The following is a 21,395-nucleotide window of genomic DNA, read 5'->3' as shown; positions in this document are numbered from 1 at the left end:
GCAGTGGCGTTTAATTTTAGCTTAAAAACGTCATGATTACTGCGCGCAATTTCACCACGCGAGAAATAAATAATAAATAAAAACACTCACACCTCATTAGAATAAGCACCTGGATGTCATTATCACAGCTGAAACCAAATGACAGGCCTCTTTAAACAGTTCCAGCATCCGCCAGCCATGATCAAAATCATCATCACTGCCTACACGGAGCATGTGTGTCTGCATATGTGTGCGTTCCTTAACCTTTCGCCACAGCTTAGTGTGACACTCTAAATACAGACTCCACATCAGTGACAGCAGGTCCCCAAAGAGCTCAGGAAGCGCTTAGCGACATGGGAGAACAGACAGAGCGCAAGTGTGTGTGTGTGTGTGTGTCACTGAGAAACAGAGATCTCTTTTCCAGCCCAGGCATCTTCTTCTGATTGCTAATTAGCTATTTGTCAACAGTCATTCGTGTGTGCTCTCCCGTCTACATCAGCACAGTTTGCAAGATCGACACAAATATGCAAAAAAGTCCCGGAGGAGTTGTAAACATATAGTAGTGTTTATGGACTGTATGCACATATGTATGTTACTGCTTCATTTATTTGTATGCGCATGTTTTTGATGTCCTGATCACTGCGTTCAGGTGACAGCTGCAAAATGTCACGTCCACCCTCCCTAACTGAACTACAAACAAAACAATAAGTTATTTTTGACAAATATATAATAAAATAATATGGCTGTCTCCTAAGAATTTTTCTTGGGGACCAAAGAGCCGCACTCCACTGTTTCCAGTGGACTGCACCTGCTGACTGTAGTCCTTCCTCTGCTCTGCAATATCAGTGAACTCAATGTAGCAGCACTCGAGCTGGTTCTACACCTGCGGCAGACTCTAGTTAGACTTGCCCTCCAGCTTCGAGCGCATCTCTGAAGCAGAAGACAGACTACCAGCCCCAACAGCAGAGTTAAAGTCGACTCACTGGAGAAGCAGCTAAATGTTATAAGTAAATTCATAACAGTCACGTAGCCAGCAAGCCTTTAGGTAAACATAAGAGCTGAAGGGAATTGAAAATATGACTGAGCAGACAGTCAACTATTAAATGACACACCACCTATACATCGGCAGCTGTGAATATACTTGGGCGACTCGCCGAATTAGCATTCATTTCTCTATGAAAGTAGAGAAACGAATGGGCTCTGACAAGGAAGGGAAAGATCTTCAGTTTTAGAGAAGCTAAGAGAGAAAGGAGTCAATATTTTTGACATTTTTAAGTATTAACATACCTCCCTCTAACTTCAGCTATAAGTAGATACCATAGGAGTATATATCCATGCCTAGACTTTCTATTTAGTTTTCAAATCTTCAGTTAGCAAGGTTAGCAGCTTAAGTTAGCATTAGCAGCTAATGCTAGCAGAGCTTTAGCGCACGCAGAGAGATCCAACCAGTGGCCATTACCACTGCACCACAATGCCACCCAATAGTTAGACTGCAGTAGTTAAACAGGAACAGCACAAACATGTGGTTCAAGTTGCCGCTGTTACAGCTTAGAAGTGGCTTCTTCTCTTCCAGAGGCCAAACATGAAAATGCTTTCTAAACCTTTCAGTGTTAATTCACACTAATTTGGTAAGAACACTTAGCTATAAACAGCCAAAACATGCATATGATTGCAGAATGAGAGCCTGTGTGACTAACTAATAGAAAATCAAATGTCCTTGCTACTACAGTGCTCAGTAAAGTTATTAGACCACCAAAAACTAACGATATTGTTGTTGATTAGGAAAATACACTGAATTCATGTTTTTATACCCAAATTTGAGCCACCACACTAGATTTCAAGCAGTCAGAAATTAATCAAGTGTAACATTTAACTGCAAAATGAATGTTATACTTGTTAGTTAGCAGTTAGTTGGTCAACTGTTAGTTGAACAACAAGTATAACATTCAACTACTTATAACATGAGTTTTTAGATCTCTTGCTAATTTGCTTTATGTTAGCGTATGTGTTTATGTGAAAATCAATACTAGATGCTGTCATTCTCTCAAACAAAGGAAAAAATAAAGTAAGAAATACTGCAAAATGACACACCACCTATACATCGGCAGCTGTGAATATACTTGGGTGACTCGCCGAATTAGCATTCATTTAAATTATGAACAAATGAACACACTACAGAAAGAAACAGCAAAACAATGAACACACACGATTCCATCACTTCAGAGGAAATCAGATTGAGTTCCCCAAAAATCTAAAATTAACCTTAATTCCAAGTGTTCGTGTTAAGCTGTAATAATTATCACACAGGGCCTTTTCCATTGTCCTTCCCAAAAAAACAGCAAGCCCCACAATGTGCTGTATTAACAGAATTACGTCCTACCAACAGGTGAAATATAAGAAACACACACGCACCCACATGACAAACCTCCAGTTGGCACATACAGCGCGTCTAATGAGGTGCGGTATAGTCACCAGGCTTAATAGAACAGTCACAGTGTGTTATTCCTCCAGTGTCTGAGGTCTGTCTGAGCTGCCTCGCTCACTGAACACTTTGCGCTGCTTTCGACTGCAGGGTGTCAAACCACCCAGCAGACAATGCAGACGTGCTGATGCATTTTCACTGCAGCTGCATACGCTTCACTGATTTCAAAACACAGGGATTCCCAGCTGTTATGTCATAATTATTATACTTAACCAGTATTGTTTTAATGCAAAAGAGACAGATGGATGGAAGACTTTAGAAATCCTTTAAATTTAATTTAAAAATTTCCTTCTTGGATGTCAGAAATGCTTGTTTACAGCCATACTACACAGTATAATATATCTATATAATATCTCTCATTGCATCTATAAATAAAATATTTGCTTCTTTGGGGAAGTTAGAAATGCAATCTGTTTTTTTTTGTTATTTGTTTTTGTTAATAAAGACTCTTAGGACTGTCGCCAAGATTTCTAGTAATTATTAGTAACATTTTCTACTTTGTGACTCCTATCATTAATGCCATTACAATAAGGTCAGGGAAAGATCGTGATCATGGTCTCCTGTAAAAGAAAACTAACTTCATTGTTGAGAAGAAATCAACAGAGGCTGTTGATAACATATGTAAAACAAACAAGTATCCATCTGGACCTTTTCTCTAAAAGGTGTACACAATAGAAGAGCCACCTCCACAGGACAAGACTCAGCTGTCCATCTGCATCTTAAGGATAAAGGACACTCTTTTGAGGATGCCAATGTTCACATTTTGGACAGAGAGGACAGATGGTTTGAAAGAGGAGTGAAAGAAGCCATCTATGTCCACTGTGAGCGACCATCTTTGAACAGAGGCGGTGGTTTACGACACCAACTGTCTGCCATCTATAATCCAGTTTTGAGTTCCCTTCCCAGACGCCTTAACGCCCACTCACATCCTGGGCCATCTGACCTCAGGAATTTGCATGATAAGGTGGGGCCAGGTTTCACAAAGAGCTCACCTGAAACCCTGGCTGATTGGGACACCACACCCAGTTTCACACCTTGGCTCAGGCGATTAGAGGATCATCAGGGGGTCCTTTTGTTCCTCTGTGGGGGGGATACGCCCACTAGGTCTAAATCTGGGACTCCCCACCATTTGACCTTAGAACTGAAGAAGCTTCTCGGATGAGAGGTGAAACGTCTTCAAGCAACTTAAAGAGGTCCAGACGCTTTTCTTTGCAAGCTCCTTTGACTACACAATAGAAAATTATATTTGACTAATGCTTTCAAGAATGGAGGGTAAAGCTTATAATGCCACACTTGACATGAAGAAAAGAAAACAGGTCATTTGAAGAAATGCTCTCATATCATAAATACCTGTGTTGTTGTTGTTTGTGCCACTTTATGTGGCTGACTGTTGCAGCATACCTGCAAGCCGCTTTGCAACCCTCACCTTACCTCTTCTTTCATGTTGTGTCAGCATACCTCAATACCTCGTCTTTTGCCACTGATGGCTACTCGGTTCTGTATTAGGGGCTTTTCTGTGCTGTCCTTAAATCAGGCTTTTTAGTTTAGTTTTCAGAACTCAGCAGCTTTGGTGCATCAATGTAGTGACATAATGACAATCAGTCTGCTATTAGTTCATGATAGGATCAAGCTGCCAAATACATACAACATGTTTGTGGTAATATGGCAATTAGATTCACTCATACAAGTTTATTGGCATCACCCAGAGTTTGAGGGTATTCAACCTCTGGATGACCTGTTGGTCACCGTTTGCGGTCAGTCCCTGACACCTTTCATCTTCCCAGCCACAAGGTTGCCAACTGAATTTTACTCTAGAGTGACTCAGCCACTTACCACCACGTGACGTTTTTCTAATCTCTGCAACCTTCACATGCACCCCTTCTGCAGACGTTCAATAAAGACAAATGCACCTGATGTGCCTTTGCCCCCCATTTAAAATTACTGATGTGGTTTCCCCGTAACCTCAATTTTAGCACATCTTTACTTTTTATTTCATTCCACCATAAAGATTTAAACTTGAAATGTCACAGGGTGTAGGTCTCAGTAATATTAAGCCAAAGGGGTCAAGTCCCAAGAGGAGGCCCAAGTTGTAATGCAGTGAGTCAAGTCTGGTGGAGTCACTTTCTGAAAGCAAATCAATACCAGTGAAATGTTGCTTCTAAATTATGAACAGTAAAATGCTTTTTAAAATGACTCGTCCTTTTCAAAAGAACTGAATAAATGAAGGGCGTCGGGGGATAATGCTGCCTATTTGGAACTGCTTGAAATGGAATAAAACATTCAAATTGAAATATAATTTCAATTTGAATCATCATCTGAATTTATAATGACCTGAAATTTATTAGTCAGTGTTTATTAAAAATGACCAAATGCATTTCTATTTTTCATCTCAAGCAGAGGTGAAATAGTACATTGAAAGCAAGGTAACTGTAACTATTGCACCATTTATACATATATAAATTACTTGACTGTATACAGCATATGCTTCCTGCATTATTTTCCAAAATAAAAGTTCGCTAAATAAAAATTTGCATTTTAATTCCTCTGGTTTTGTTACTCTATAGACAACTTATGCTCTCTCCTTCACTAGGTCTGTTATTTGCACACCGCTGTAACTGTTTGTCTAATTACAAAATTTAGTAAAGTGATCTTGAAAAATGCAAATTACATTTACACAAATTTACACAGTCATCTATCAGTCATATGCTGCACCACTGATTTGTAATCTTGAGTGCATTGCAGAGGACTTCTCGTAATGACAGTTTAAGGAGACTTCTGCTCTCCTGAGCAAATGCATCGCCCCTAAACATGAATTTCAAATGACTAAACACGTTTAAACACCATTCTTTGATCTTGTAGATCTCAAAACAGCATTAATAATGTATAATGTAAGAAGCAATTTGTTGCCATTGTAGCCATTTAAATAAATGAATTAAATATAAAGACGCACAGTTTCCAAGTGACTAGAAGACATTTTTCTATCCTTATGTGGTGTAAAATTGTGGAACAGTTTGATTGTGGAATTCCCCAAACTTTAGAGGGATGCTAATTACAGGGCGTACCATTTAATGTCAAAACGTAGTTTGCGGTTTTGTTTTGTTGTTTGTACTGTTTTATGTGTGTGGACTTGTCAATAGTTATTCATGTATATTGTCTGATTATATACTGATAAATACTGATTTTTAAATTATTAGATAGTATTTCTCCTTTTCAAGCACATAAATTGTGATATGTAGAGTTATTCATGGCAACTCCATATTTTTCCTTTGATTTTCTGTTTCTTTTTATATATTTTCATGTTCAAAATAAAACAGTCATTTAATAAAATAGTAAATTACCCAGTAGAGAACTGGCAACACAAAAACACAGAGCAAAAACAAAGATAATCTGAGGAAGACATGACCGTCCCAGTCACACCCATCACAAAAACAAATGCGAACACTGATTTATGTTGTCAAACATTCTTGTAAATTGACAAATTTGTTCCTTTTTACCGCATAACATTAAAATTCAATTTCAGTTCTTCTGGCTTCTGGTCATACTTGGTGATGGAAATAACTTTTTTTTTACATTTTACATTTTTATAGCTTTAGGTGGAATCAAGCTAAAGTATAATCAATAACAATATAAAAGTTTATGATTTGTATAGGCTGCTAAAACATTGCAAACATTTAATTTAATATCTATATTCTTCTATTTTTTGAGGTCTCACTTTGCCAGAAGCTGCAAGTATTAAAAATGGATGCACCCTGTCTTCACCATATGTCATAAGTTTAAACATTCAAATATGTCCCTTCCTTCAATTCAGAGCATATAACTGCAGTTCAGTTTCAACCTCAGAGAGGAGTCAATATTTTTGCCATTTCTAAGTATTAACATACCTCCCTCTAACTTCAGCTATAAGTAGATACCATAGGAGTATATATCCATGCCTAGACTTTCTATTTAGTTTTCAAATCTTCAGTTAGCAAGGTTAGCAGCATAGTTACATTAGCATTAGCAGCTAATGCTAGCAGAGCTTTAGCGCACGCAGAGAGATCCAACCAGTGGCCATTACCACTGCACCACAATGCCACCCAATAGTTAGACTGCAGTAGTTAAACAAGAACAGCACAAACATGTGGTTCAAGTTGCCGCTGTTACAGCTTAGAAGTGGCTTCTTCTCTTCCAGAGGCCAAACATGAAAATGCTTTCTAAACCTTTCAGTGTTAATTCACACTAATTTGGTAAGAACACTTAGCTATAAACAGCCAAAACATGCATATGACTGCAGAATGAGAGCCTGTGTGACTAACTAATAGAAAATCAAATGTCCTTGCTACTACAGTGCTCAGTAAAGTTATTAGACCACCAAAAACTAACGATATTGTTGTTGATTAGGAAAATACACTGAATTCATGTTTTTATACCCAAATTTGAGCCACCACACTAGATTTCAAGCAGTCAGAAATTAATCAAGTGTAACATTTAACTGCAAAATGAATGTTATACTTGTTAGTTAGCAGTTAGTTAGTTGAACAACAAGTATAACATTCAACTACTTATAACATGAGTTTTTAGATCTCTTGCTAATTTGCTTTATGTTAGCATATGTGTTTATGTGAGTTCCAGAGAATCTGGAATTTCATCTGGGATCAATAAAGTATCTATTTATCTATCTATGGAAAACGTTTTTGTGTGTTAAGGAATGCAGCTGAACGACTGTAATTCAATCAAAATTATATTGTCCATTTGTGTTTTTTTCTGCTTTGGTATAAAACAGAAACATTTAAACTTCATAGATGACAACATTTATTACATTATTGCATCAGAAAATAACTTTGATTAAAGAGTTTGTGGATACTTTTTGTCCTTTTTGCCCGCAGAAGACAAAAACATGGGCAAAGTTTTGCATTTGTGCTTTAATTATCAAACACGCGGCTCTCAGTGAGAACAATGAGGGAAAAAAAGCAAAAGAAGGCAAATACAGAGTTTTCATTAAGCTGCACAACTACAGTTTATGATGCGGTGACACCACTACAGCGTCTTAAAACGCAAAACAGCAATAATCCTCATCTTCAAATTTTCTAAAATTAGGAACCAATGAATATTTACAATATTATATATTACAGAACAGTTTAATGAAGAATGGCTTTGCCTTGACATTGTAATTCAGCTTTAGGAAAGAAAAGTTGAGGACCATTTTCTCGATAATGAAGAAGCCATGAAACCAAAAATAAAAACGCAAAATAAACTGTAAGCGAGGCATTCGGATTTTATCATTTGTGATCTGGGTTTCTGAGCCCCTGAAGGTAGAAAATTGTTCCTAGGCACTGGTTTAGTGCCATCTTTAAGCCCTGCAGCCACCTCACAAACAGTTTGAACAGCGTCAGACGGACATTGCATGCAAAACATTCAGAGGCGTATAACGTTCATAATGTGTGCCCTTGGTTTACTGGAATCAGGAGAGGTAGATAATCAGACATTGCTTTTACAAATGGACACTTTTGAGTGAAGCTTTGAAATATTAATGGGGTGATGAGGCCGCTTGAGGCACCCTTTAATCCATGCCAATGCAAATGCACCCCAAGGTCACTAACATAACATTGCAGCAGCCTCTGGCCAGGACAGATTGACTAGGAAAAAGCCTGTGAAATGGGGGTCTTTCATACTCTGGTAGAATACAGCACACTGTATAATACAATGGCCTCGAGCCCACGGAGAGGCTCAGGAGGAATTAGCTGGAGCCTGGGCCACATCAAAGTGTGTGAAGCACAATGTGTGTTTTTCTAAACCTCAACCCGACTGACCTGCTATTTTCTTTGGCAATAGGATTCACAAAATAACCACAGGAATGTTGTTACGAGGACCAGAGTGATAATGAGTGAGGGCCGGGTGTTTAGGGACTTCTCTTTACAGCGCTCTGCCTTAATTTACCTCATTATTTTTCCGAAGTATGGTCCTCACGGCTAAGCATGCTTTAAGAGGATGAAGTTATGACAAATTTTAACTTTAGCCAAAAGAGCCCTGCACTTCAAATGACTTTTCAACAGTTGCATAGCAACAGCAGCACCTACGTTTTTGTGTTTGTGTTTAGGTGATGCCAGTTATGACCAGAGAGGACCGCTGGACACAAGAGCTCCTCTGTGCTAATAATTAAGCTTTGGCTGGTCCTGCAATGAAGCCCAGACAATTAGTGCGCCTGAAATGTTTTAGTACGACTCGGCTGGAGATGATTACTGGCAACAAAGTTTGAACCCACGCACTGAAATACTTTCGGAGGGGGGAAAAAAAGGTTAGAAAGTACGCATGTGTTCTAACGGTGCACCTCCTGCAATCTACGGTAACTGCGGTTTCTCTCTGTGAAAAAAGAAAACACTATAATTATACTGTGATGTTAGTGTTCCCAACAAAATCTCCATAAACTGTCACATAAAACTGTCAAAGCACCGTCCCTGCACCCTCAATTCAGATTCGTAATTTTGACAAAATACTATCTCTTGATGTGATTACGCTCCTCCTCGCAGCACACAGTTACAGCATGGCACTGCTGCTGTATTAAACACTGACTGCTGGCCGATGTGATTAATGGCTGCAGGAGATTTCATCTCGGTGGGCCATTGCTAGTTAAACCACAACACAGACCGCACGATTGCTATATAAACACAAAACATTAAAATAGCATCACAACACTAATAAATTCAACTTTAGCATTTATATTCCCACCAGACGTTTGCCAGAAAAGTATAGTATAGATTATCCCTTCACAGGCATCAGCTTTTACAATATTCATGCATATTCATTTACTACAGAATTTGGAGAGCACTTCCCAGACTTCCCCTGAAAGTAGAAATCCACTTCAGGACCTTGTAACTGAGCAGTGTCATCCCTGCAGTCTCCAAACAGAGAAATGCACACTTCACACAAACACCAGAGAGTCTTTCCATCACATCTGTTGCAGAATCAAAAGTGACAATCAAATCTCAAAGAGGGTTTTAAAATCTGCAGAGGCAAGCTCTGTACTTTCTGATAAAAAAGGGGAAAAAAAATGATCACTCGTCAGGATTTTCCAATTTCTGTTTTTTTTTCTCATTCGACTGTGCAGTGATACTGTATTGTTGCAGCAGTAGTCCGAGAACATTTTTCAGTCTGGGTCCAGATCTGTCGCTATTCTGCTCCCAGTTAGCAGCAGGTAGTGTCATGATAAAAGCACTAATTGTACACAGTGGACCTCCGTTATTCTCTACAGTTTTTTGTCTCTGCAGAATGAGGTTTCTATCCCTTCCTCTTCTATGAACGAACGAGTGCAAGCCCTGCACAGCGCTGTGCAGCTAATACCTGCAATAATCTTTTTAACTCTTTGTAGCCAGCCTCACAGGGAGAGTGCTTACTGCTCCTAGCAAAAAAAACGACACGACAGAATCATTTGCCTTCATCAGCTTTAGACAGCAGATCAACCTCTCTGCCAATCAGCCAAATCATTCTCCCCCCTCTGTCTTCATTTGATGAACTCAACATTCTCCTCTTCAAACTCTCTCCTTTCATAACTGGCACCTTTTCTTAAACCGCCACGCTGTCTCTCCTTATGCTTTCACTGTTTGAGTCTACGACATCCCAATTAGTGGAAATGGGAAGCTATTCTCTGTCGTGGCCCCAATTTGGGATTTAGACTGATAAGCAAAATGCTTCCTTGCATAAAAACCTTGCCTGGTGCAGTGTTAATGAATTACTCTCCAACCTTTGTGTTTCATTAAACATATTCACACGGGATAATGAAATTGCAAGTGCCCCAGAAGCCATACAACTGTGTAAGGTTACTGTTTTACTTCCTTTACTACTAATTCTCTATAGAAAGGTCTGCAGACTAATAACTTAACAGTACAATCTCCTTACGCTCTGAGATTATGCTCTGCTCCACTAGCTCGATCTGAAGTTTTCAGGGTTTTTACTGCAGAGAGAAATATTTGGCATATTTCCAGAGAGGTTTTAACCAAACCAACAGGAAAATCATTATAAAAAGCTTTCAGTGACTTATCTTAAATTAGATTTCATTTGATTTAATTTGCTTATGTATAATAGACTTTTTTAAGTCAACAGAAATAAAAAAGATGGTCCGCAGTGAGACGGAAAAAAAGACTTTTTATCAAAATCAGACTCAAGTCTTCTTTGATATGATGATGACAAAATGTCACACCACAGTAGAAAATGATAAATGACCTTTGACTGAATATGCACTTCAGGATATTAACTGGGGAAGAGATGCAATTTTACACCAAGCAGTCTCAAGTTTTTGTCAGGCACAGTCTCCAATACCTAAATTAAAGTGACAAATGGGTTAACATGGGCCATAACGATCAAACGTTTATATTTAATCAAGTCAAGTCAAGTTTATTTATAAAGCACATTTAAAAACAACCAAGGCTGACCAAAGTGCTGTACAATAAAATACAAATATAAAATACAATAAAACACAAGTACATAAAACACCTCACTGATAAAACAATAAGTTAATACAGTAAGTTAAACCTTGCTAAAAGCCAATGAGAAGAGGTGAGTTTTAAGAGCAGTTTTAAAAGTTCCTAGACTTGTGGAGAATCTGATGTGAGGAGGTAAACTGTTCCACAGTCTGGGTGCAGCCACAGCAAAAGCCCTCTCTCCCCTAGTCTTTAATCTGTACCTGGGAACATCTAAAAGCATCAGGTCTGCTGACCTCAAAGATCTCCTGGGGCGGTAAATGCTAAGAAGCTCTGCCAGGTAAGGAGGTGCAGTACCGTTAAGAACCTTAAAAACCAGCAGTAAAATTTTAAAATCAATCCTAAAAGCAACTGGGAGCCAGTGGAGAGAGCAGAGGACCGGAGTGATGTGGTCTCTCTTTTTGGAACTGGTCAGCATGCGAGCAGCAGCGTTCTGCACCAGTTGGAGGCGATGCAGACAGGAACGATCTAAACCAGCATAAAGGGAGTTACAGTAGTCCAGCCGTGATGTAATAAAAGCATGGACCGCCCTTTCTAGATCGTCAGAACTGATAACTACACAGTGAAACATCAACACCGTGTTTTACCAGAATCTTGTTTTTCTCTCCCGCTATTTTCAATCCAAAAGTAAAACTGGAACCAAAAAAAAAACAGATAAATTTGCTTTTCTGTTTGTCATTTCACTCGTTTGTGTTTTTGTTTTAATTCAGTTTCTTTTCCAGAAAGATACCCAGTGGGCTACAGTCTCCTCTTTTTGGGAGACTAGAAAGATTTTGGCTGAACAAAAACATCTCTAACTTCCTAACAAGCAAACCACCGACATTGCTGGCTAATGTGTTTCTTGCTACAAGGTTAACAGAAAGAGGGAGTCCACAGCTAAATTTGCTAAATATCACCATGAAGACTGGAAACCCGCTGATCCGTTGGGCCTGCTAACTACTGAAGCTCACAGCTTAAAAAGTGACTGGGTTTATGTTGGTGAGGTCATGTGCTGAACAATTTGTTGACTGAAAAAAGTCATCCTTGCATGCATGTAGAAAGCAGTCAGTGACATATTTGGATACAGCTGATTGTATTTGGGGGGGTAATTGACAATAGCATCAATCTTCTTAAATCCTGGGTAGTTAATAAGCATTTATTCCAAAAAAGTTTCATTATTTAACTCGTTTTTTAATAATCTAAATTAGAGGAATTAAATATGCGATCAGTACATGAACAGCAGGCATCCACTTTGTAAAGCTTAGCAGTGCCGCTGCTTGCTGGACATCAAGATGAAACTGCTACCAATCCTCTTTCAGCAAGCAGGAAGGGATATTGACAGAAACTCAATTTATAGCCCCTTAAGACTATTTTCACTCCTCTTATCCTCTTATTTGTTTTAGTCTCGCCCTCATCCTCTCGCTTGACCTTCGCTTGTATTTTTTCACTCATTCGCTCCTCTTCTTCGTCTCCCTCTTCCTTGTCTTTTCTCCTCTCTGAATAAATAAATGCAAAGACGGGCAGAGGAAGAAAGGACGCGTGAGGAAAGAGAGAGAGAGGGAAGAAGAAACTAGGACACTCCAACCTGGATGCGTCGTCCAAAGCAATTTGCTCAGATGGAGAGTGAGGCAGAGAGGAGGAGGAAAACAAGGAGCTTAAGAGCATCTCTACTAAAGAGGGGATGGCTTAGAGAAAACAAGCAAAATGGACTGACAAGCTGAGCCACTGGGAGGGATGGAAAGAGAGCAAGCAACGTGAGAGGAGGACAGAGTGCTGGTAAAATGACAAAATGGACAGAGCAAGGTGGGAGAGGGAGAGGCAAGGGTAGAAAATTGGACCACCAAGTGACAGAGAGAGAGAGACCGCGACCACAACCCCCAATTTAGCTCTTTACTGGAAAACTAAATGGTTGCTTAACAGAGAAAAACACTGAAAGCTGAAAATAGTTTGTTTTGTCATCTTTCCTTTCCTGTGTGCCTTTGAATTTCCACCTGAACACATTAAGTTGCTAGGATGCAGGAAATTAATTCAGTGTTTTTTAATAATTTCTATAAATGACTTGAACACAAAGAAAGTGAGAACAAACAGCAAGTAGCTGCAGGTTCCAGCTTCTCGATTGTGCTTTTCTTTTCTTTGTAAATTGAATTCCTTTCTTTGGGACTGTTGTCCGGACAAAACAAACAATATAAAGAAGCATTTTCAGCATTTTTAACAATTTAAGAGACTTAAGAGTTTAACCGGCAATTGAAAATAATAATAACAATAAAGAGATTCATCTATAATGAGAATAATCATCATCTACAAGCTTCATTTCAAACACAAAACAGTCCAGTGAGATGGCAAACATCAGCGAGGATTCAAACCTCAGATTCATGAAAGTGGTTTGTCAGGCAGTTATTAAAGCAACATGAGACGACTAATACCACAGAATATATGTTTTAAGATCTTATTTTAGGTCATTATGACACGAACGGGCCCATCCGCACACTGAACCTCATCCAATCGCGGCTTAAAGTCTTTAGCAAGTTCACAAAGAGGAGGCGGCTCGGGCAGACTTCTGGGATCAGCAGTGTCAGCATATACTTGTTAAACGAGGCAAGAGAGGACAAAAAGTTCTGACCTGCTGCAGCCTCTCCGCCGGGGCCTTGTGAGGTGCCACTGAAGCAAAATTGGTTGTCTTGGCTATTAAACACTAGACTAGATAACAAAATAAATGGTCAGTCCCAAAGCTCATTTTCATTCCTCACGCCTCATATCAGGCCGTTACTGAGCCGACATAACACAGTGTTTTTAATTTTTAATGTCTTTTTGCATGTATAGTCGAAACTGATGGAAACAAATGTGAAAACAGGAGTTAGTAAATAAGAGGAGCAGAGGTCTGGTCTGGAAACATAAACAAACATTATAGAGCAGGCTGGAAAATGCTCTTAAGTAGCTTTCAACCTAATAAACTGTACTTACAGTGGCGCCTTAGCAGACACAAGGTCATGAGCAATTTATTGACGGTGCAGCGCTCAGCACTACTATTATTATTTTAAAATGACACACATACTTAAGGAAGAGACAGCTGGTGCACAACTTGCCCACAGAACCTGTCGTTTCAATCACACACCTTTTTCATCGTTTATGTAAACAGCCACGATGCAACGCATTCTGGTAACGCGTCGCATTTTGAGCGACAGGACGATGATTTTCTCGAGCCTCGTTTTTGTAAGCTAGGCTGGTTTATGCAAATTAGGTTGTCCTGCGTGACTCAGAAACATCTGCAGAAAGTTTCGCAAACGAGCCACTCTGTTGATTTTAATTTGAAATGCTGGAGTTGGCAACACACAAGAGGCCTTCGTCCAATCAGACTGAGTGACTGCATGCATGGACGATGCTGTGAGACCCCCTGCTGGTCGCAGCACAATTTTGCCAGAGGTTCCTTCCTGTTAAAAGGGAGTTTTTCTTTCCCACTGTTCGGTGGGAAATATAAAACACTTTGAGGTGGCTGCTGTTGTGATTCGTCGCTATGTGAATAAAATTCAATTTAATTGAATTAAATTAAACTGAATACAGGAGGAAGAGCACTTAACAGGCATCTTTTGCAGTTGCTTAACTGATAAGAAACCAATGAGATTATCTAGAAAAGACAGTGGAGGTAACGTCCGACCTGAAAAATGAAAAGAATGTTTAAGTGTCTTCAGCGGCCAGTAGGAGGAAACTTCTCCACTTGCAAAGAGACTCTCAGTTGTATAAAAGTCTATAGGAAAACAGCCTTCAGGTCCCTTACTCTGTGACCTCAGTAAACTCTTCCCTGATGAGTTCTTGGCTCGTTGTAAATCATTGTCACCATGTCACACCTGGACTTTGCAAACCAAATAAGTGCCACCATGTTGGCCTTTTCCATCTTTTATATACAGTCTATGACAGTGGTACAACTCCTAGCAAGTTTTTTTTTTAAAAGACGGACCATAAAAGACTAACGGAGAGCTTTGAAAAGAAAAGTATCCTCTAAGAAAGTGGAAGGAGTTTGGTAAAAAGTCATTGAACATCCCCTAGTCACTCACAGATAATGCAATGAACTTGGAAGGCCAGGCTGGATAATAAGGAGCACCAGCCTGAGCTACTTGGTGTCAAAATGTCAATTTGTTTAAACATGGATATGCAGTGAGAACCCCACTGGCCAATCACACTGACTGTGTAAGATACTTTATTAGCCAGGGTTTCTGCGAGATCCATCAGGAATGTGACACAGGCAAATTTACAATAGAAGTCTGAAATGTAGCCCACTGACAATGAAATGTGGGGTGGGAGGAATAAAGATCAACTGCAGAATAGGCTGCATAAGGAGCGGAAGGAGAAGGAGCTGGACAGGAAGATGAAATTGAGGTAGGTATTGAAAAGGGGAGACAAAGAGAATGATAAAAAAAACATAGATGAACCGAGGCTGGAATGGACTAGGGGAGAGGGGATGGAGATTAGATGGAAGAGGAGATTGAAAATAGGGGAATAAGTGAAAAACTGATGAATTTGGGAGGCAGCGGTGGGTCAAGAGCAAGTGAGAAGAGGAAACTGAAGTGGGAATTGAGGAGGAAGAAGGCAGAAAGAGAGACAATGAGCAGGATAGAAGAGGAGATAAATGAAAACACACACAAGAGGGCAAAAGAGTGCCAAAGAAGGAAGGAGAGGGGGAAAAAGAGAGCACGGTGACGTGAACAGAAAGAGGAGGATGGGGGGTTGCTCCTCAGAGATAGACCATTAATAATCCATGGAGCCTTAAGTACTCCTATTGAGGGAGAAAATCACTCCTGTGAGCCTTGAAAGCAGCCAACACGCTCATCCTCCCTCCTCTCACTTCCTCTTTTTTCCCCCCTTCAGTCCCTCAACTGCTTTTAAATATGGTGTCTTTTGTTTGCCGTGTCTTTGTGGCACAAGTTGTTATTGAGTTGTTCTTTCGCTTCGAATGTGACAGTAAATCTCTCTCTTATGGCCCCTACACACTGCGCGATAACAACAATCTCGCTGGTTCATTGCATTCCACGCTGAGCGAAATGGCTCTAATAAAATCGCAGTTCCAATCTGTGACAGAATGCGCCATATCAATTTCCTGGCATGTTTGTATGATAAGTACATGATTTTACACCAAAAAACGCACACGCATTCATAAATCATCAACTTGCGTTACATGTTTTGTACTCAACAACGCTTTCTCCACGCCTCGTCCTCATTGTGTAAGTCTCAAAGCAATTTTTTTCCTCGTATTTATGGCAAGTACGCATCATTCAGTGTCATTAGATCCTGCATTAAAGTGTCTGTTGAAAGCTGAAAGCTCCATTATGATCGTCCTCAGCAAACCTAGATTTTTCCAGTATTCTGAGCTTTTTAAAAGACTTTTTTCTTGACCTTCAAAATTGCTGTTGGTAAAGCAACATGAGAAACAGTTTCGGCAGTTGTTTGTTTTTTTAGTTTGTGAGCTGAAGAGCAAACCGCAGTGTGAAAATCTGTTGTTTCACCCTTTTCTCTAGATTTTGGACTTCTTCATACACTAACTCGTTTCTCTTCTCTTTCTTCTCAGAGTGATTGTCTTTGTCCATTAATGCCCTTTATGCTGCTCTGCTTCAACCCAGAGAAAGAGAGGGTCTGAGAGGTGAAAAGGAGAAGCAAAGAGTAAAGAATGACTGGCAAAGGAAAATAACAATGGAAGCAGAGTAAGATAAATGAGGGAGGCAAACTCGAAAATAGAGCAAAAAGTATTGTGGAAGAAAGTGAATCAGAGGAATGATGCAGGCTTGTGAAATGTTGCAAAAAATAAAATGCACTATACAGTATATACCTGTCATAGAACCTAATATAAGGCATGTTTCTGACCTTTAGCTGTGTTATATTTACACGTTGCATTAGCATGTCTGCAGCTTATCCGCAGAATAATGTGTTTTTCAGTGTTACCATGGTTTTGTTTTGTTTTTTCAAAAAGGTAAAGTTGTTATTTTGTAACATAAGAGTGCCTCAAAGGAAGAAGCTCCACCCACAGAGGCTGACATTTCAACAGTAAAACTATGTGAGGATTAAAAAGCCACAGCGCAGCCTAACTTTGATTGACAGGTGGCATGTCGGTACAGTGATAATACGAGATGGAACGCTGAGCACACATGATAATATCAAGCCTTCAGCTTCATTGTGTAACAAATGCATTTCCACTGGAAACTTATTTATTATGGGTTTTGTTTCATAGTTAGATTTTTTCCACATGAAGGCCACCGTATAAAGTCAGGCAGGGAGAATGGAGGAAATATTCACGTAAAGCTCTTTGACTGGGTACCATAATGAATTAATGAAATCATTGCGTGGAAAGCCAGCAGCAGACAGAGGCCTAGGCAGTAGAGAAACAGAAAGACAGCTAAAGATGAGAAAATTAATGAGCAAGATGACACGGAGGGGCAAAGATGAGAGGCCAAATGAGAATGAGGCAGAAAAAGGTAGCGAGAGAAAAAGAGATGGAGAAGCCTGAAAATGAAAGGAAAGAGAAAAAGGAAGCACAAGGGCCCGGGAGGAAGGCAGGAGACAGAAAGATAAAACACATGGGATGGGTAATTAATGAGGGACAAGAAAGGGAGGGGAAAAAATGGGGAGAATCTGAATGAAGCAGATTAACAGAGATGGATGAAAAACACGAGAATCAATGAAACAAAAAGAGACTAAATAAGGGCTCTAAGGAGTAAGAAATAATAGGGGAAAAGGCAGTAAACAGGGTCAAAAGGCAGAAACGGCCCACAAGACAGTGAGAAATAGATGGAGACGGATAAAAAGAGAAAGTGAATGTGACAGGCAAAAGAAAAAAGGGAAAAAAAGTGGCATATAGAATGAGGAGGAACAGAGTCGGGGGCCTAAGTCAGCCAGGCGTTCCCCGAGGCAATGCCATTGTCTGTGTGTGCTTGTGTGAGTGTGTGTGCAGCGACTTTACAGTCAGGAAAGTGCATTTGCTGTGACGCTGAAAGTAGTCGGTGGACTCGTGCACAGTTACCCTCCTCTCTTCGGTTTATTCCATCCCTTGCCCAGAAATCCTTCAACATTTTAATGATTGTAAACTAGGTCTGCCACGATTAGTCGACTAGTCACGATTACGTCGACTATCAAAATCGTCGACGACTGATTTAATAGTTGTTTGAAGCTTTGTAAGATCCCAAAAGACGCAGGAATAAGTAGCAGGATTTAACAGTGTAATAACGGACTGAAACAGAAGATGGCAGCACTGCATGTACAAGGATGCCAGCTGCCGTTAAACCCCGAAGAAGAAGAAGCTGTGTCCCAGCTCAGTTTCCAACAATGGCGGCAGCTAGTTAGTTTTAATATTACTCTTATTACTCTTTCTGGGTCACAAAATAAACGTTTAACATATTTTCAGGCGAGAATGTAGCGGTGTAAACCTCAAATATCTTCTCAGTTTATCAAGACACCACATATTTTAAAAAGTGCTCCGACGTTTTCGGAGACGTCTGTTAGCCACTAGCTCGATAGCTAGCCGGGGGCTAGGCTCACTAGGGTAAATCGTTTTCAAACCCACTGCAGTCCTTCGCTACTCAGGTTAAACATATATATGAGTCACTTAGATAACTTCAAAATGTTATTGTTTGGCTTTTTTTTAGTAATTTATTTGTTCCTGAGTAAATCGGTTTGGCTGAGATTAAAGTTATAGTTTTTACACAGCTGAATAACTGTCAAGCAGACAGCTGATTATCAGAAGTGTGAGATGCTCGATAATTTACTCCGGTGTCCTGTTATATTTTAGATAGCAAGGAGTTTATTAAACTTCACCGAAACAATCTGCAAATTTCATTAAAATTTAATAAACTATCATCTTGTCTTTATTTTTAGTTAGCACATACCTTAAACACTTAAAGCTGTAAGCTAATGATAGTTATATAAGAGCAGATGCTGCTGGTGCAACAAGCTGTACGTTTTACGTCCAATGGATGATGATCTGATTAGTCGACTAATCGCAAAAATAATCGGTGACTAGTCGACTATCAAAATAATCGTTTGTGGCAGCCCTATTGTAAACGTGTTTAGGCAGACTCAGCATGCTAAAATGACATCTGAAAAGTAGATTTTATTTACATGAAACAGCATCTTCACTGTATTTGAGTATTTTCATTATGTATCCAAATTGCTTTACCTTTGTGATAAAGACATTTTTTTACCAACGCAGCTGTGCTACAGAATTCCTTTAAACTGTCTGGAGCAATGCAGAAATGGTAGAATCACATACTCGGTACAGGCTCTTGTTTACTGTTTACATTACATGTAGCAGAGTAGCATCACAACTGAAGAGGAAAGCAGTGTTTCATAAGTTTGAACACGATCCTTTATTTGTCGATTTTTATTGTGAAACTAATTAAACGCCTATCTATAAATGAAAACAGCCAAGTTTATTTTTCACCCACTAAAAAATAAATATCGCTTCAACACCACATTTCTACACTGTCAACGTGAACTCAAAGATGTGGATCATAAATAGTTTACTTACTGACAGAGTAGTTTTAGCTGTTAAGGCTGTTTAAAGGCCACAAGTGAAGTCTTGAGCCCTTGAGGAGTTTTTTTTCAGCAAATACATTCAAAGCTGTAGAAAATTCCATTTTCTTTCAAAGCTGGTAATAGTGCTGTTTTACATAAAAGACAAACCCAGTGTATCCAACAAATGAAGTTAACAGTTTGCTCAGATCATAAAACATGCCACACAGGAGGTTGAGACACAGGGATTGATGAGTCTGAGATGCCAAGCACTGCACTCCGTTCCACTGCTATGGGACTTCACAATAGAAGAAAGACTATCTTTCATCTCAGCAATAACAAGGAATACATATGGCGTTTTTGTTGCCAAGTGATTTATCTGAGCTCGCAGACACGTTTGTGTTCGTCTGGTGTTGCCACGCGGTGCTGCCTTGCATTCTTGTTAAAGTTGATTTTCACACCAAAACTTTGCTTCACCAAAGCGTCTGAAGCAAATCGAGTATGTATTTTTTTTATTCATGGATAATGTTAGCATGAACTTGGTCTTATGGCAAAATGTTAAATGTAGAATTTGGCAAAGCTTGCCTAGAAAGAGATATTTTCTTGTTTTTTAAGCGTATTATTCAGCTAAAAACATGAGTCAAACTCACCACATTCAAGTCAGGGTCAGAGCTGCATATCCGTGATTAACCCCTGACAGGAAACAGGGGTAACCTAGACAACTGCCAAGACAAAACTAAGCAATTATTATGCACCACATTTTCCTCCCTGGTGATAGCTTTCAGAGCTGCTTTTGTCTCAGATGTCAAATGCAGACTTTACTTCTCAAACGCACATGAATTCGATATCGCTGTCCTAAAGACTGGTGACAAAATGAAAAGAAAACCCAAACCTCCGACCTTTACAGGGAGTGGATCTGGAAAAATGATTTGGCTCCACACATCAGTGCAAAGTTGTTCTGAGTGATCGCCTTCATCGTGTGATGAAACATCTGTATCCCTGTGGGAAGGGTCTTTTCCAAAATGAAAGGTTCCCATACATAGGCGATGAATGATCACTCAATGGTTTGAGAAAGGTGACAATGATGCAAATTATGTGCCGCAGCCACTGCAATCTCCTGATCTCAACCTAGTTAAACATCTATAGGAGATTTGTGGTCAACATATGAGCCAGTGCTACCCTCCGCCATCACCAAAACACCAAATAAGGAAAACATTCATAGAAAAATGCTGTTTCACAAACTTGGAGAATCACGCGCTGTTCTGGTGGATCTTGGTAGCCCAACACATTACTAACTTTAATTTATCATACGTCTTCTGTGTTTCCCACATTTGGAATACATATGCTCCCAAACTGCATGAATCGCTGCCATTTGTAGTAATCCTTCTCATACTGCATCGGTTTTCCTCCAAGTTGTTTCTCGGCAGCTTTGCGACACACGCGAACTGGAATTTGACCAACTTTGAAAGGGCTTATGGCGTATTTGGTCTCAAACTCCTACAAATTACAGTCTTTAATGTGTTCTTGGTCACCATTCAGACATGTTGATATAGTCAGAAATCAATTGAAACTATAGCTTCAGCTAGCCCGAGCCTTGTGGTAACTGCTTATATATTGTATAGTGTGTTCTCAGTTTGAACCAACAAAGTTAGTAAACTGTAAAGCAGCATCTTCACCATGCGCTCAGAAATGACTGCACAACTGTTGCATGACCCAGTAATTAGACTATTATGAGAATAATTAACAGGAAATCAGTTTTCTGCTTCATCCACAGTGAAACAATGAAAAACAATGTAGCAAAGGAAGGTTTACAGACAACAGGATCTCCTTTTATTGTGTCTGTGCTGAAATAAATGCATCATCACTCTACATTGGTTTCATTTCTTACCAATAAAGACATAAATGTCAAGTTAGAGAAATTTCACAACCTAAGATATCTTAAAGTACGTCCAATAAGATGCTGAATGCCACATTAGCACCTTGCTGTACTGATTCAGCCTTGCACGGGAAAC

General features: G+C 39.5%; 1 protein-coding gene and 1 long non-coding RNA gene across 6 annotated transcripts in view; one reads left to right on the top strand and one right to left on the bottom strand.

The window, feature by feature from the left end:
- pvrl2l (PVR cell adhesion molecule related 2 like) overlaps window positions 1-21,395 on the bottom strand; it is a 381,196-nt gene that overhangs the window by 313,066 nt on the left and 46,735 nt on the right. The gene's annotated exons all lie outside the window — the stretch shown is intronic.
- LOC146492777 (uncharacterized) lies at window positions 10,580-11,565 on the top strand. The gene is made up of 2 exons (XR_014871999.1): window positions 10,580-10,816; window positions 11,461-11,565. It is a non-coding gene; the product is annotated as an uncharacterized LOC146492777 (long non-coding RNA).

The sequence above is a fragment of the Neolamprologus multifasciatus genome, chromosome 22 (assembly GCF_963576455.1).
Source record: "Neolamprologus multifasciatus chromosome 22, fNeoMul1.2, whole genome shotgun sequence".
Lineage (NCBI taxonomy): Eukaryota > Metazoa > Chordata > Actinopteri > Cichliformes > Cichlidae > Neolamprologus > Neolamprologus multifasciatus.
The sequence above is the reverse complement of the archived record's forward strand: the minus strand, read 5'-3'. Positions and strand labels throughout refer to the sequence as shown.